The following is a 16463-nucleotide window of genomic DNA, read 5'->3' as shown; positions in this document are numbered from 1 at the left end:
CTGCCCCTCCAATGGGAATTTTTTGGGGGAGAAATTGGGAAAATCGAGGTCGGGGGCAGGAAAAGCAGCGCCAATCCCAGGAATTGCTGGCGTGGAATGGTAGAGTCACAATTCCCAAGCCAACTTCCTCAAAACTCCCTAAAATCCCTCCAAAATTCCATCAAAATTCCTGATTTCCATTTAAAAAACCCCAAAATAACTGAGTCTTCACGGCCAATCTGAAGGAACTTTCCGTAAAAACGGGGATTTTCTGGGTTAAATTCCAAAACTAAAAAAATCAAGGAAAAAAAGAACGAAAAATTCCCCAAATTATTTTGCGAGTTAAACCCAAGGATTTTTTTTTGTCTTCTTGGAAAAAAAACTGGGCACAAACGACGTCAAATTCCCACCGCTAAAAACCAGGAATTATGGTACAAGTGAGGTAAAGAAAATTCCCAAAAAATATCCACCCACGAGAGAGAATTCCAAGGAAATACCAACACAGTGAATCCAAGTTTTTTTTTTTTTTTTCTTTCAGTTTTTTTTTTTTTTTTTTAGATTTAAAAAAACAGAAAGAAAAAAGCCACGAAAATCCTCCCAAAAAATCAGTGGAAATGGAAAATCCGGAAAAATCCCAGAAATCCGCTGGGAACTGGGATCTCATCTGTTTGTTCCAAAAACTGGGAATGTCCTTTGTTTTGGGGCAAAACATTTGGGAACATTCTTTGATTTTGGGGCCAAAAGTTGGGAATATCCTTGGGGTTTTGGGGCTAAAAAATGGGAATATCCTTTAATTTCCGGTATAATTGCTGTTATTTTTTAATAATTGGCTCTCCGAAAACAGGGAGCATCCTTTGATTTTTGGGGCCATAAACAGGGAATTTTTTTTTTTAATTTTTGCCAGGCAAAAATAGGGGATATCCTTCAACCTTTGGGGAAGAAAATTGGGAATAGCCTTCTATTTCTGGGATGTGTTTGGATCTCCGAAAACAGGGAATATCCTTTGCGTTCTGGGGGCCAGAAACTGGGAACAGTCTTCCGTTTCTGTGGCCAAAAACTCGGAATATCGGTCAATTTTCGGGCCCAAAACCAGGGAACGCCGCTGTCCGTTCCCCGCGCTCCTCAGCCTCTCCAACCCCAGGAATTTCCGGGATGAATCCGTCCAACTTTTTGTTTGTTTTTTTTTTCTTTTTTCCTGGGAATTCTCAGATTTCCATCAGCTCCAGATCCGCCTCCTCGAAGCCGTAGAAGGACTCGGCCTCGCTCTCCCCCTCGAAGAGCCGGTGCAGGATGTCGGGGTCGGCCTCGGGGTCGTCGTTTTCCGGGAATTCCGGGGACGATTCCCGGGTTTTGGCGATTTTCAGCCTCTCCTCCATGGCGGCGATCAGCTCCTCCTGCTCGTCGCCGTTGCGCCGCGGCGATCCCGAGTCTCCGGCCGGCCCCGGCAGGACGCTGGCCACCAGGAAAGATTTCCGGATCAATTCCGGGCAATTCCCGAGGATTTCCAAAGCTTCTCCCAGCCAGCCCAGCAGCAGCTGGAGCAGCGCGGAGGAGTCGGAATCGGCCAGATCTCTCGACCGTTCTTTCCACTTTTTGTGGAGGAAGTTTTTCAGGGATCTCTTGACGCACACGTCCAGGGGCTGGGCGCGGGAGCTGCAGCCGGCCGGGATGACGGCCGGCAGCGCTCCGGCCGCGCTGAGCACGGCCAGCACCTCCTCGGACAGGTGTGTCCGGTGGCAATCCAGCACCAGCATGCCCTTGGGAGCGCCGCCCCGGCACTCCGCGTGCTTCCTCCACACCCGGGCCGCCCACAGCTCCATGATCTCGTCGTCGCCGCAGCCGCTCTCCTTGGATTCCAGCAGGATGGATTCGGGAACGGCGGGCGGGCGGGGCAGGCGGGCTCTGGAGATGAGCAGGGCGGGCAGGACGCCGCCGTCGGCCAGCACGGTCAGCACCAGCTCGCACCAGGGCTCCCCGTTGCCCACGGTCTGCAGCGCGCTCTCCCTGCGCTCGCCGCCGCCCAGCACCTCCGCGTCCAGGAAGAGCGAGATCTCGTCCACGGCGGCGATCATGGCCGGCGGCAGCTCCTGCGCGTGGATCTGGCGCTGCACGAACTCGATGAAGGCCCCGGCGTTGCCCTGCATCTCCTTGGGCAGCGGGTGGGCGACGCCGCGGCGCGTGTGGCTGCTGAGGTGGTGGCGCAGCATGAAGCGCACGGCCCACTCGTAGGAGATCTGGAAGCCTCCTTCCAGAGACCTCCCGATCTTCGTGGCCTTCTGGAAGAGCGTCTCCTCGTTGACCGGCAGCTGCTGCTCGCGCTGGGTCAGGACCCACTCGGCCAGCTTCTCCTCGGCCTCCAGGCTCAGGTACTTGCCCTCGGGCAGCTCGGCGCGCTCCTCGCGGCCGGCCTGGAAGCGCCGCAGCCAGCGGCGGATGCGGCGCGGAGGGTTGCGGAAGTGCCGGGCCGCCTGCTCCGTGCTGGAGCACAGGGCGAAGAGCACCACGCGCAGCTTCCTGACGGACAGCGGCTCCTTCCTGCCGCCCTCGGGGGGCTCGGGGGGCTCGGGGGGCTCGGGGGGCTGCGGGCCCGGGGGTCCCGGGGCGGCGCGGGGCGGGCTCGGCGCCTCGGCGGGGCGAGGCGGGGACGGCGACCGGCAGCGCGGCTCGGCCGCGGCGCGCCTGGAGGAGACGGAGACGGGGAATTTTGGGAATTTTGGGGGAAAGGGGAGGGGAGAAAAGGGGGAAGATGGGGAAAATGAGGGGAGGGAAGGGTGGGAAGGGGAAAGGAAAAAATGGGGAAAAGGGGGTGGATGCGGAGAGGAAAAAAGGGGAAAGAGGAAAAAAAGGGGAAAAAAGGAAAAAAATGGGGAAAAGGGGGGATGAATGCAGAGAGGAAAAAAGGGGAAAAGGAAGGGGAAAAAAAGGGGAAAAAAGAGGAAAAAAATGGGGAAAAGGGGGGATGAATACGGAGAGAAAAAAAGGGGAAAAAGAAGGGGAAAAGGAGGAAAAAAAGAGGAAAAAAATGGGGAAAAGGGGGGATGAATGCGGAGAGGAAAAAAGAAGGGGAAAAGAAGGGGAAAAGGAGGAAAAAAAGAGGAAAAAAATGGGGAAAAGGGGGGATGAATACGGAGAGGAAAAAAGAAGAGGAAAAGAAGGAAAAAAGAGGAAAAAAATGGGGAAAAGGGGGGATGAATACAGAGAGGAAAAAAGGGGAAAAAAGGAAAAAAATACGGAAAAGGGGGGATGAATGCGGAGAGGAAAAAAGGGGAAAAAAGGAAAAAAATGGGGAAAAGGGGGGATGAATATGGAGAGGAAAAAAGATGGGGAAAAGAAGGAAAAAAGAGGAAAAAAATGGGGAAAAGGGGGGATGAATACGGAGAGGAAAAAAGAAGGGGAAAAGAAGGAAAAAAGAGGAAAAAAATGGGGAAAAGGGGGGATGAATACAGAGAGGAAAAAAGGGGAAAAAAGGAAAAAAATGGGGAAAAGGGGGGATGAATACGGAGAGGAAAAAAGATGGGGAAAAGGAGAAAAAAAGGGGGGAAAGGAGGAAAAGGAGGGAAAAGTGGGGAAAAGGAAAAAATGGGGAAAAGGGGGGATGAATACAGAGAGGAAAAAAGAAGGGGAAAAGAAGGGGAAAAGGAGGAAAAAAAGAGGAAAAAAATGGGGAAAAGGGGGGATGAATGCAGAGAGGAAAAAAGGGGAAAGAGGAAAAAAAGGGGGAAAAGGGGGGATGAATACAGAGAGGAAAAAAAAGGGGAAAAGGAGGAAAAAAGGGAAAAAAGGAAAAAAATGGGGAAAAGGGGGGATGAATGCGGAGAGAAAAAAAGGGGAAAAAGAAGGGGAAAAGGAGGAAAAAAAGAGGAAAAAATGGGGAAAAGGGGGGATGAATACGGAGAGGAAAAAAGATGGGGAAAAGGAGAAAAAAAGGGGGGAAAGGAGGAAAAGGAGGGAAAAGTGGGGAAAAGGAAAAAAATGGGGAAAAGGGGGGATGAATACAGAGAGGAAAAAAGAAGGGGAAAAGGAGGAAAAAAGGGAGGAAAAGGAGGAAAAAAGGGGGGAAAAGGGGTTAAGGAAAAAACATGGGGAAGAAAAAGGGAATAAAAGGGGAAACAGGGTGGGAAAGGGAAGGAAAAAGGAAAACAAGAGGAGAAACAAAGAGAGAAAAAGGAAAGGGGGAAAAAAATCAGAAAAAAATTCATGGATTAGGAGGCATGAGGATAAACAGGAATTTTTGGCTTACCTGGAATGTGATATCCAAGAAGGCCCTGGAATAACACAGAATATTTAAGGTTTTTATTCCGATTCATTTGAGGTATTTTAGGTTTTTACTTCTATTTAATTTTATTTCAGAGGAGTTTGGGATTTGTGGGAATTCCTGGAAGAGCTGGAACCAAACCAAGCTCCCTCAGGAATGAATTCTGAACTTCCATCCCATTAAAAAAAAGGCAAAATTAATTCAGTTTATTCCCAAGCTCTAGAATATGAATATTTCTTGGATTTTGGTGGGAGTTCTGGGTTTTTTTCCCGTTTTCCCGTTTTTTTTCCCGGTTTTACCTTGGACAATGATGTTGCTGGACTCGTGGGAGGGGTTGAAGACCAAATGTTTGGCCATGGAGTCGCCCTCGGAGGTGACAAAGAGGCAGGAGGAGCACGAGAGCCTCACCCCGCTGGGAAATGGGGGAAAAACAGGAAAAATGGGAAAAAGGGGGAAAAAAGAAGGGGGAAATGGGGTTGAAAAGGGGGGGAAATGGCAGACAAAAGGGAAAAATGGGAGGGAAAAATGTGAAAAGGGGGAAAAGAAGGAAAAATGTGGGAGGGGGGAAAAGGGGGAAAAATAGGGGGAAAGGGGAGGAAAAAGGGAAAAAAGAGAAAATGAGGGGAAAGAAAAAGGGAGGAAAAGAGGAGGAGGAAGAAAAAGAAATAAACTTTAATTTCAGATATAAAAATTTGTCCAACCCCTCATTAATAACCAAATTATTGCTAACTAAATCACTATTATCAATGACTCATTGTTAATACTGAGATTTATAATAATTAAATTATTAATAATAATTAAATATTAAATAATAATTATTAATAATTAAAATGTAAAACTCCCCCATTCTGGAGCATAATAGGAATGGGATCCATAAATCCCAAAATCCCTGAACTTCCCCCAGAATGAAAACGGTCAGGAATTCCCAGGGGCTGAAATTGGGATTTTGGGAATTTTTTTCCATACCTGGCCGTGTAGTTCTTGAACAAAGCCAAATATTTGGGGCTTTTCCGGGGAACGTGGTTGCTGGAGAGGGAAAAAGATGGAAAAGTCAGGGATAATCTGGAGAAAGGGCTGTAAAATCAAAGAAAACACTCCACAAATAATAAAAAAATAAAAATCAGATGAAACACACAATGAATCCATATAAAATAGCCTATAAAATTCATATAAATACCCTAAAAATTAGTATAAATTTCCCTAGAAGATTATGTCACATATCCTATAAAGTACCCTATAAATCCATTGAAAATAGCCTATATAATCCATACAAATTCCCCTATAATAGCCACACAAAATCTCATGTAAAACTCTATAATATTCCCAATGAAACTCCGTTAAATCCCCTATAAAATAATATAAAATCCTCCATAAATCCATTAAAAATATCTTTAAAAAAACCCATAAAAATCACATATTAACCCATAAAAAATCCCCTACGAAACACTGGAAAACTGTTCTGGAGCCCACAATTATTCTCAAATCCCAGATTTTTTCCATCCTTGACCATGTGGTTGCTGTAGGCGTGGGAGCAGCATTTTCCCCCACCCTTTCCCCATTTTCCCCCCATTTCTCACTGTTTTCCCAAATCCCACTGTTTTTTCCCAAATTCCCCCGTTTTCCCCCCAAAGGCCGTACTTGATCATGTGGTTGGCGTAGGCGTGGGAGCAGCAGGAATCTCCCATTTTCCCCCACTCTCTCCCCATTTTCCCCCACCCCTTCCCCATTTTCCCCCCATTTCTCGTCGTTTTTGCCCCGTTTTTTCCCAAATTCCCCCGTTTTTTCCCAAATTCCCCCGTTTTTTCCCGAATTCCCCCGTTTTCCCCCAAAAGGCCGTACTTGATCATGTGGTTGGCGTAGGCGCGGGAGCAGCAGGAATCTCCCATTTTCCCCCCGTTTCTCCCCATTTTCCCCCCGTTTTTTCCCAAATCCCCCCGTTTTTTTCCCAAATCCCCCCGTTTTTTCCCAAATTCCCCCGTTTTGCCCCCAAAGGCCGTACTTGATCATGTGGTTGGCATAGGCACGGGAGCAGCAGGAATCTCCCATTTTCCCCCCATTTTTTCCCAAATCCCTGTGTTTTTTTCCCGAATCCCCCCGTTTTTTCCCAAATCCCCCCGTTTTCCCCCCAAAGGCCGTACTTGATCATGTGGTTGGCGTAGGCATGGGAGCAGGAATCTCCCATTTTCCCCCACCCTCTCCCCATTTTCCCCCCGTTTCTCGCCGTTTTTGCCCCGTTTTTTCCCAAATTCCCCCGTTTTTTCCCAAATTCCCCCGTTTTCCCCCCAAAGGCCGTACTTGATCATGTGGTTGGCATAGGCATGGGAGCAGGAATCTCCCATTTTCCCCCACCCTCTCCCCATTTTCCCCCCATTTCTCGTCGTTTTTGCCCCGTTTTTTCCCAAATCCCTGTGTTTTTTCCCAAATCCCCCCGTTTTTTCCCAAATTCCCCCGTTTTCCCCCCAAAGGCCGTACTTGATCATGTGGTTGGCGTAGGCATGGGAGCAGCAGGAATCTCCCATTTTCCCCCACTCTCTCCCCATTTTCCCCCACCCTCTCCCCATTTTCCCCCCGTTTCTCGCCGTTTTTGCCCCGTTTTTTCCCAAATCCCCCTGTTTTTTCCCGAATTCCCCCGTTTTTTCCCAAATTCCCCCGTTTTGCCCCCAAAGGCCGTACTTGATCATGTGGTTGGCGTAGGCGCGGGAGCAGCAGGTGCTGTAGCGGCACAGGGAGCAGTGCACGTAGGTGGGGAAGTGGTTGGGGAAGTCGGGGATCTCGAAGCTGCACTCCAGGCACGTCTGCCGGCCCAGGCCGCCCCTGGGGCAAAAAACGGCAAAATCCCTCAAAATTCCCCAAAAACGCCGCTTTGGGAAGGCGCCTGTGGGATGGGGGAGGCGGGGAGGAAAGGGGATGGCAGGATTTGGGATGGGGTTTTGCTACAGTGAATTATTATTTACAACTAATCTATATTAGCGAACCAATATTAAATTACCAATACTGTCAATAAATTCCAGGATGGAATTGCAGCTTTAATTCCCTGGTTTCCAGCTCCACCTTTCCAAAGCAACCTCAGAATTCACTTTTTTTTTCCCCATAATGACACGATTTTCTCCCAAAATTTCCAAACTTTTTGCCAGAAAATCACTGATGTTTTCTTCCTAGCTCTCTTGGGGACGTTACAGTGGCCGGGGAAATCCCAAAATTCCAATTCTTTCCCCAAATTCCCATATTTTTCCTGCTTTTCCCTCGACTTTTCCAAATATTCCTACTTTTTCCAGGAAAAGCACTGACTTTATTTTCCTGGCTCTCTTGAGGATCCCATGGTGGCTGGGGAATCCCAGAATTCCCGAGTTTTCCCCAGAATTCCTGTTTTTCCCCCCGAATTCCCGTTTTTTCCCGTTTTTCCCGGGAAAGCGCTGACGTTTTTTTGCCGGCTCTGCGCGGGGCGTTGCGGTGGCACAGGAAGAGGGGCTGGGGGTCGGCGGAGGATCCCAGGGGAGCCGGATCCGGGCCCATCCCGTGGGAAGGTTCCAGCGGCAGCGAGCGGGGCTGGCCCCGGGACGCGCGGATCGTCACCTGCGGCAGCACAGAAATTGGGGAAAGGTCGGGTTTTCCACAGGGAATCCGGGCTTTGGATGAATTCCCAATCAACACCACGAAATACCCGATTAGTTCTATGAAAACAACAATTAATTCCAGGATATACCCCACGAATCCCAGGAAATTCCCAATTAATCCCACAAAATTCAATGAATCCCAATAAATTCCCAAGGAATCCCAGTAAATTCCCAATGAATCCCACCAAACTCCATAAAACACCCACTCAATCCCATGAACACCCCCCCCCAAAAAAAATTCTCCTGCTTAATCCCACCCCTTTCCCCATCCCCACCACCCCCAGCCAACAAAAGCCCTGGGAATTTTTCTGGCAATTTTTCCGGGAATTTTTCCGGGAATTTTCCCGGGAATTTTCCCGGGAATTGCATGCCTTGGTGCCGGGTTTGAGCCCCTCGAGCTGCTTGGGCTTGCGGAAGGTTTTGTGGTGCTGCAGCTTGTGCTCGATCTTGTCCTTGGCAAACAGGAACTGCAGGCGGCACTTGTTGCAGTGGTACACGCTCTTCTTCTGGAAAAAATTCATTAGCGTTAATTAATTACTAACTGCTTCATTAGGTATTAATTGATTATTGGTTGTTGAATAGGCATCAATTGTTTATTGAGTATTGAATGGGTATTAGAACTGAAAACTGCACTGGTTGCAGTGGTACGTGCTCTTCTTCTGGGAAAAAGCAGTAATTATTAATTCGTTATTAATTATTAATTATTAATTTAATAGTTATTAAGTGGCTATCAATTGTTTATTGAGTATTGAATGGCTATTAGAACTGAAGGCGGGACTTGTTGCAGTGGTACATGCTCCTCTTCTGGAAATTATTAATTAGTTGATAATTATTAAGTAGGTATTAATGATTTATTAGTTATTAAATAGGTATTAGTTATTAATAGGTATATTTTCCAAGGAATCCCCTGGAATTTGGGCTCACCTGGTGCCTCATGAAGTGCTGCTGGAAGGCGCTGCCGTTCTTGAACACCTTGAGGCAATTCCCAAATCCCATTTTTTCCCATTCCCAGTTCCTACCCAAATCAGTTAACAGATTCCCACTTGCTCAGCATCCCCAACATCCCGTTCTTCCCCAGGGAATTCCCGTTTTTTCTGGGAATTCTGGCTCACCTGGTGCCTCATGAAGTGCTGCTGGAAGGCGCTGCCGTTCTTGAACATCTTGAGGCAATTCCCAAATCCCATTTTTTCCCATTCCCAGTTCTCACCCAAATCAGTTAACAGATTCCCACTTGCTCAGCATCCCCAACATCCCGTTCTTCCCCAGGGAATTCCCGTTTTTTCTGGGAATTCTGGCTCACCTGGTGCCTCATGAAGTGCTGCTGGAAGGCGCTGCCATTCTTGAACATCTTGAGGCAATTCCCAAATCCCATTTTTTCCCGCTCCCAGTTCTCACCCAAACTCAGTTAACAGATTCCCACTTGCTCAGCATCCCCAACATCCCGTTCTTCCCCAGGGAATTCCCGTTTTTTCTGGGAATTCTGGCTCACCTGGTGCCTCATGAAGTGCTGCTGGAAGGCGTTGCCGTTCTTGAACACCTTCAGGCAGTAGGGGCACAGGAGGTGCCGCGTGTCCTCGTGGATCAGCCGGAAGTGGCTGTCCACCTCGGAGTACAGCGACGAGCGGTACTGGCACACCTGGAAAATCCGGAAAAACCCGGGATGGGGGGCGGGAAAATCCAGGGACTTGGGGCCTTTGAACAGGAAAACGGGGAAAAAATCCCGCGGTTCGGGGCATTTCGGCAGCAAGTGTGGGAAAATCCCAATTAACAGGGAAAAATTCCGTATTTTTCCATACCTGGCACGCACAGGGAATTACTCTGGGATTTCTGGGGTCGGAACTGGGAATTCCAGGTGGGAGCTTCCCATACCTGGCAGACGTAGGGCATCTCCCCAGGTTTGTGGGTGTCCTTCATGTGCTGCAGGAAGAGCGGCTCGCTCTCGAACGCCCACTCGCAGATCTTGCACTTGGCTGCCCCAAAAAACAGGGAAAAACGAGCAGAAGTTGGGAAAAATGTGGGAGTTGGAGGCGAGGGGAAAGGGAGAAGGGGGAAAAAAGAGGGGAAAAGAAGAGGGAAAAGGGAGAAAGTGGAACCGGGGCTGGAGAAGTGAAACTTGGCTAGGATTTGGGGTGGATTTTGTGGTGACCTTGAGCAACTTTCCTTCCAGAAATTCCCACTAAATCCGGGAGGAAAATCCCAATTCAGGATAAAAAATTCCCAGAAAAGCATGGCCTAGTGGACCTCTAGGAGCTGTGCACGTTCTCCAGCTGGAATTGGGGCTGGAGAAGTGAAACTTGGCTGGAATTTCGGGTGGATTTTGTGGTGACCTCAAGCAAGGGGCGAGGGAGGAGCGACAATTTTCCCTGCCCGAAATCCCAACGAATCCAAGAGGAAATTCCCAAGTGAATCCCACAGAAAAGCAGGAAAAGCACTGACTGCTGGACTCGTAGGGGCTGTGCACGTTCTCCAGGTGGCACTGCAGCTGGAAGGGGGTGCTGAAGTGGCGGTAGCAGTGCTGGCAGATGGTGTGCACGTCCACCTCGCCGTTCTGCTGGTCCAGCTCCACGTGGTGCTTCATGTGGTTCATGAACCTGCAGGGATGGAATTCCCGGAGATTCCCGTTCCTCATCCCAGGAAAATGCCCTCTGCTCGTTGTTCCCAACTCGGTTCTGGGTTATTCACGGATTATTTCTGGGTAATTCCTGGATAATTCCTCACTGGGGGTTGTTCTTGAGGCGCTCAGGGCAGTGGGGGCAGCAGCACCCACATCCCACTGCCCGTCATTCCCACAATCCCAGCCCATTCCCAGGTAACTCCCACAATCCCAGGTTATTCCTGGGTTATTCCCAGACAATTAATGGATAATTAAGGGATAACAGCTCACCAGATGTTCTTAAACTGCTTGGTGCAGTGGGGGCAGCGGTGCCGCCATCCCACTGCCCATCACTCCCACACCATTCCCATCCCATTTTTGGGCTATTCCCAGATAATTAATGGATAATTAAGGGATAACAGCTCACCAGATATTCTTAAACTGCTTGGTGCAGTGGGGGCAGCGGTGCCCCCATCCCACTGCCCATCACTCCCACACCATTCCCATCCCATTTCTGGGCTATTCCCAGATAATTAATGGATAATTAAGGGATAACAGCTCACCAGTTCTTAAACTGCTTGGTGCAGTGGGGGCAGCGGTGCCGCCATCCCACTGCCCATCACTCCCACACCATTCCCATCCCATTTTTGGGCTATTCCCAGATAATTAATGGATAATTAAGGGATAACAGCTCACCAGTTCTTAAACTGCTTGGTGCAGTGGGGGCAGCGGTGCCGCCATCCCACTGCCCATCACTCCCACACCATTCCCATCCCATTTTTGGGCTATTCCCAGATAATTAATGGATAATTAAGGGATAACAGCTCACCAGTTCTTAAACTGCTTGGTGCAGTGGGGGCAGCGGTGCTCCCATCCCACTGCCCATCACTCCCACACCATTCCCATCCCATTTTTGGGCTATTCCCAGATAATTAATGGATAATTAAGGGATAACAGCTCACCAGTTCTTAAACTGCTTGGTGCATTGGGGGCAGCGGTGCCCCCATCCCACTGCCCATCACTCCCACACCATTCCCATCCCATTTTTGGGCTATTCCCAGATAATTAATGGATAATTAACGGATAACAGCTCACCAGTTCTTAAACTGTTGGTGCAGTGGGGGCAGCGGTGCCGCCATCCCACTGCCCATCACTCCCACACCATTCCCATCCCATTTTTGGGCTATTCCCAGATAATTAATGGATAATTAAGGGATAACAGCTCACCAGTTCTTAAACTGTTGGTGCAGTGGGGGCAGTGGTGCCCCCATCCCACTGCCCATCACTCCCACACCATTCCCATCCCATTTTTGGGCTATTCCCACATAATGAATGGATAATGAGGGGCTGATGGCTCACCGGATGTTGTTCTTGAGGCGCTTGGTGCAGTGGGGGCAGCGGAAGGACGTGGGCACCCTGGGGCAGGGCGGCACGGCTGCGCCCTTGCCCCCGTCCCGCCCGTAGTAGAACTCATCCACCAGCATGATCAGCTTGGCCTGGGCGGGGTCAGCCCCACCCTCACCTGGCTCAGGTGCGGCCTTGGGCGGGGTCGGGGGCGGCGCTGGGGCCGCGCCCTGGGCAGGGGAGGGGGCCTTGGCCGAGGGCGGGGCAGGCTCCGAATCCAGGGATTTGCGTTTCTTCAGGAATTCCACCAGCTCTGGGCAGCAGTACTGCGGAAACGGGGTAATTAATGGCTGCTTGTTAATTGGGGTTGGGGTAATTAATGAGACACAGAGAGCTGGGGCTGGGATTAACCCCTGCTCATTAAAGTGGGGCTGGGATAATGAATGTGGAGACATTGAACTGGGTCTAGAATTAATCTCCACTCATTAAACTGAGTCTAGAATGAATCCCCACTTGTTAAACTGGGTCTAAAATGAATCCCCACTTGTTAAACTGGGTCTAGAACCAATACCCACTCATTAAGATGGGTCTAGAATTAATCCCCACTCGTTAAGACAGTCTAGAACTAATCCCCACTCATTAAACTGGCTCTAGAGTGAATCTCCACTCATTAAACTGGGTCTAGAATTAATCCCCACTTGTTAAAACAGTCTAGAATTAATCCCCACTCATTAAACTGGGTCTAGAAAGAATCCCCTCCCGTTAAACTGGGTCTAGAATGAATCCCCACTCGTTAAACTGTGTCTAGAAAGAATCCCCACTTGTTAAACTGAGTCTAGAATGAATCCCCACTTGTTAAACTGGGTCTAAAATGAATCCCCACTTGTTAAACTGGGTCTAGAACCAATACCCACTCATTAAGATGGGTCTAGAATTAATCCCCACTCGTTAAGACAGTCTAGAACTAATCCCCACTCATTAAACTGGCTCTAGAGTGAATCTCCACTCATTAAACTGGGTCTAGAATTAATGCCCACTCATTAAGACAGTCTAGAATTAATCCCCACTCATTAAACTGTGTCTAGAAAGAATCCCCACTTGTTAAACTGAGTCTAGAATTAATCCCCACTCATTAAACTGTGTCTAGAATGAATCCCCACTCATTAAACTGTGTCTAGAATGAATCCCCACTCATTAAACTGGGTCTAGAATGAATCCCCTCTTGTTAAACTGGGTCTAAGATGAATCCCCACTTGTTAAACTGGGTCTAGAATGAATCCCCACTTGTTAAACTGGGTCTAGAATGAATGCCCACTCATTGAGACAGTCTAGAATTAATCCCCACTCATTAAACTGTGTCCAGAATGAATCCCCACTCGTTAAACTGGGTCTAGAATTAATCCCCACTCATTAAACTGGGTCTAGAATGAATCCCCACTTGTTAAACTGGGTCTAGAATGAATGCCCACTCGTTAAGATGGGTCTAGAATGAATGCCCACTCGTTAAGATGGGTCTAGAATGAATGCCACTCGTTAAACTGGGTCTGCAACGAATCCCCTCATTACGGTGGGTCTAGAATGAATCCCAAAACATTTGAGTGGGTGTGGAAGGAATCCCCACTCGTTAAGCCGGGCCTAGAGCTCGCCAGTCCGGGATGATGACTTACACACATGTGGCCCCGCAGCGCCTCGGTGACGCGGAACTGCGAGTCGCACTTGGGACAGACCTTGCGGCCCCCATCCTGGAAATCCAGGCTGGGAATGGGAGAGGAGCTGCCTGCAGCGGGACAAACACGGATCAGCTCCCAGCCCCACAATTCCCACTTCTCCCCTGCCCCAGACACTCGCTAATCCCGCCAAAAAATCCCAGATTCCTGCCTTTTCACAGCCTTTGTCCCACAAAGCCTCCCAAAACTCCCCATTTTTCTCTTTTCTACCCTTTATCCCAAAAACCAACTCTTGCCTCCCAAGAACCCGGAACGCCCCTTAAATCCAAGTTCTGCCTCCCGACAGCAGGGAATTCCCGGGATTTACCTTTCCGGGGCGCGGCCGAGGCCGTGGCCTCGCTGGCGGTGCCACGCTGGGCAGTGCCAGGGCTGCTGTTGGCCACGGCCAGCGCGGCGGGGCCGTGGGCCAGCGAGGGCACCGTGCCCAGCGTGTTCACCAGCTTGGCCACCTCGGGGCCGCCGGCGCTGCCGCCGCCATCGCCGGGCACGCCCGGGCGCTTCACCGTCACGAAGCTGGCGATGCTCACTGCGGGGGGAGAGGGGATTCCATGGAATTCCCAGCGGGAACTGGGGTGGGAATCCAGCCGCCTCCTCCAGCTCCCTCCTTGAGACTTCACCAAAAATGGTGTGGACAAAATTCCAGTGAAATTCCAGCCAGGAATTCCCAAACTGAACCACTTTTTTACCCAAACTGCCCCAGATTCTCCTCATCTGCAAACAAACTCTGACCCAAAAGCGAACTCGGGGCCAGCTCCCAACGCCGCCCCCCGGCTCCCGCGGATTTATTTTTCCATGAGAATTCCTGCAGGAATTTGGGCTGGGATCGGCACTCGGTCACTCACTCTGCTGGGGCGCCTGGGCCTGGGGCACGGTGCTGCGCAGGGTCAGCGTGGCCGGGATGACCGTGGCGAAGGCGTTGGTGGCCGGTCGGCCGGGCCCGGCACTGCCCGGCCGCACCTGCGCCACCGGCGAGAACACCTGGGGAACGCCAACTGCTGGTTTAACAAACTGGGTACCTGGGGCTTAAAGACAAACAGAGAGCCGTGATCCGACCCCAGTCCCAACAAAGAAATCCAGGAGAAATTTGGGATTTACAGCTTTAATCCAGGTGCAAGTAATCCTGGGTTATCAAACTGTATCTGGAATTAGTCAATCCCAACTGCTGGTTTGACAAACTGGGTACCTGGGGCTTAAAGACAAACAGAGAGCCGTGATCCGACCCCAGTCCCAACAAAGAAATCCAGGAGAAACTTGGGATTTACAGCTTTAATCCAGGTGCAAGTAATCCTGGGTTACGAAACTGTATCTGGAATTAGTCAATCCCAACTGCTGGTTTGACAAACTGGGTACCTGGGGCTTAAAGACAAACAGAGAGCCGTGATCCGACCCAGTCCCAACAAAGAAATCCAGGAGAAATTTGGGATTTACAGCTTTAATCCAGGTGCAAGTAATCCTGGGTTATCAAACTGTATCTGGAATTAGTCAATCCCAACTGCTGGTTTAACAAACTGGGTACCTGGGGCTTAAAGACAAACAGAGAGCTGTGATCCGACCCCAGTCCCATGAAATATGGGCTTTACAGCTTTATTTGGGATTTACAGCTTTTATCTTTATTAATGATGATGATTATTAACATTATTAATGATGATCACCTGGCACAAGGGTAATGGAGCCCACCTGGCCCATGAGGTTCTGCACTGGCCACTTGACATTATTATTATTAGTAGTAGTATTATTAGCATTAGTATTAAGTGTTAATGTTGCTGTTGTTTTGTTATTTTTGGTTTTACTGTTATTATTATTGAATAATAATAATAACATTACCTGGCACAAAAAAGGGGGACAGGCTCATGGGGCTCTACACTGGCCACATCCCATCACCATCATCATTATTAGCATTATTCCTGTTACTAGCTATTGCTGAATGGCTGTTATTTGATTAATGAATTAATTACCTGGCACGAGGGTGATGGGCCGGACGGTCTGGCCCTGCTGGACGTTGAGCACGATGCCCACCTGGTTCATGGGGCTCTGCACGGGCCGGACGTTCTGCACCGGGAACCCCTGGAACCAAGGGGTGAATCAGCCCCAAAACCGTCCCAAATCAACCCAAAACCACCCCAAAGCAGCCCAAAAACAGGTTTTCCCCTGGATTTTCCATTGAATTTGAGGGAAGGGGCTCTTCCCAGGAAAACAAAACCTCTCGAGGTTTGCAGTTTTGTTGAGCCAAACACTCAATGGGGTCCAACTCCCATCCCACAACCCCGGGGGAAAACCAGCATTAAAAAAACACTGAAAAATGGGATTTCTTTCCCCAGGAAAGAGTAGTTTTCCATGGATTTTCCACAGAATTCCTGGAAAACTCCCAGAAAAATCAAACCAAGCAATGAAGTGCAAACCCCCATCCCACAAACCCAGGCGGATTTTGGCACGACGGGAAAAGCAGCAGCAAAAAGGGAGCGAGAAACATGAATTTTCCCAGGAAAGCGCGGTTTTCCAGGGATTTCCCGCGGCATTCCGGGCTGGGGAGCTCACCTGGGTGGTGATGAAGATGGGCTGGGTGCCCGCGGGGGGGTTGGTGCCGTGGTTGGCATTCTGCATCAGCTGCACCGGCCGCAGCAGGGGCTGAGTGACCACTGCCCCCAGGCTGGGCGCGGGGCTCTGCGCCAGCAGCAGGGACTGCCCGCCTGGCTGGACTGCGGCGTTCCCGCCTGGAAAACCAGGAACACCCGTGGGGAAAGCAGGAAAACCCTGGGGATGTGGGGGGACATCTGTGGGGAAAGGGGGAAAACCCTGGGGATGTGGGGGGAAAATCTTTGGGGAAAGGGGGAAAACCCTGGGGATGTGGGGGGACATCTGTGGGGAAAGGGGGAAAAGCCAAGGGAATGTGGGGGAAAATCTGTGGGGAAAGGGGGAAAACCCTGGGGATGTGGGGGGAAATCTGTGGGGAA

The sequence above is a fragment of the Lonchura striata genome, chromosome 33 (genome assembly GCF_046129695.1).
Source record: "Lonchura striata isolate bLonStr1 chromosome 33, bLonStr1.mat, whole genome shotgun sequence".
Taxonomy (NCBI): Eukaryota; Metazoa; Chordata; class Aves; order Passeriformes; family Estrildidae; genus Lonchura; species Lonchura striata.
This window is presented reverse-complemented; position numbering follows the sequence as displayed.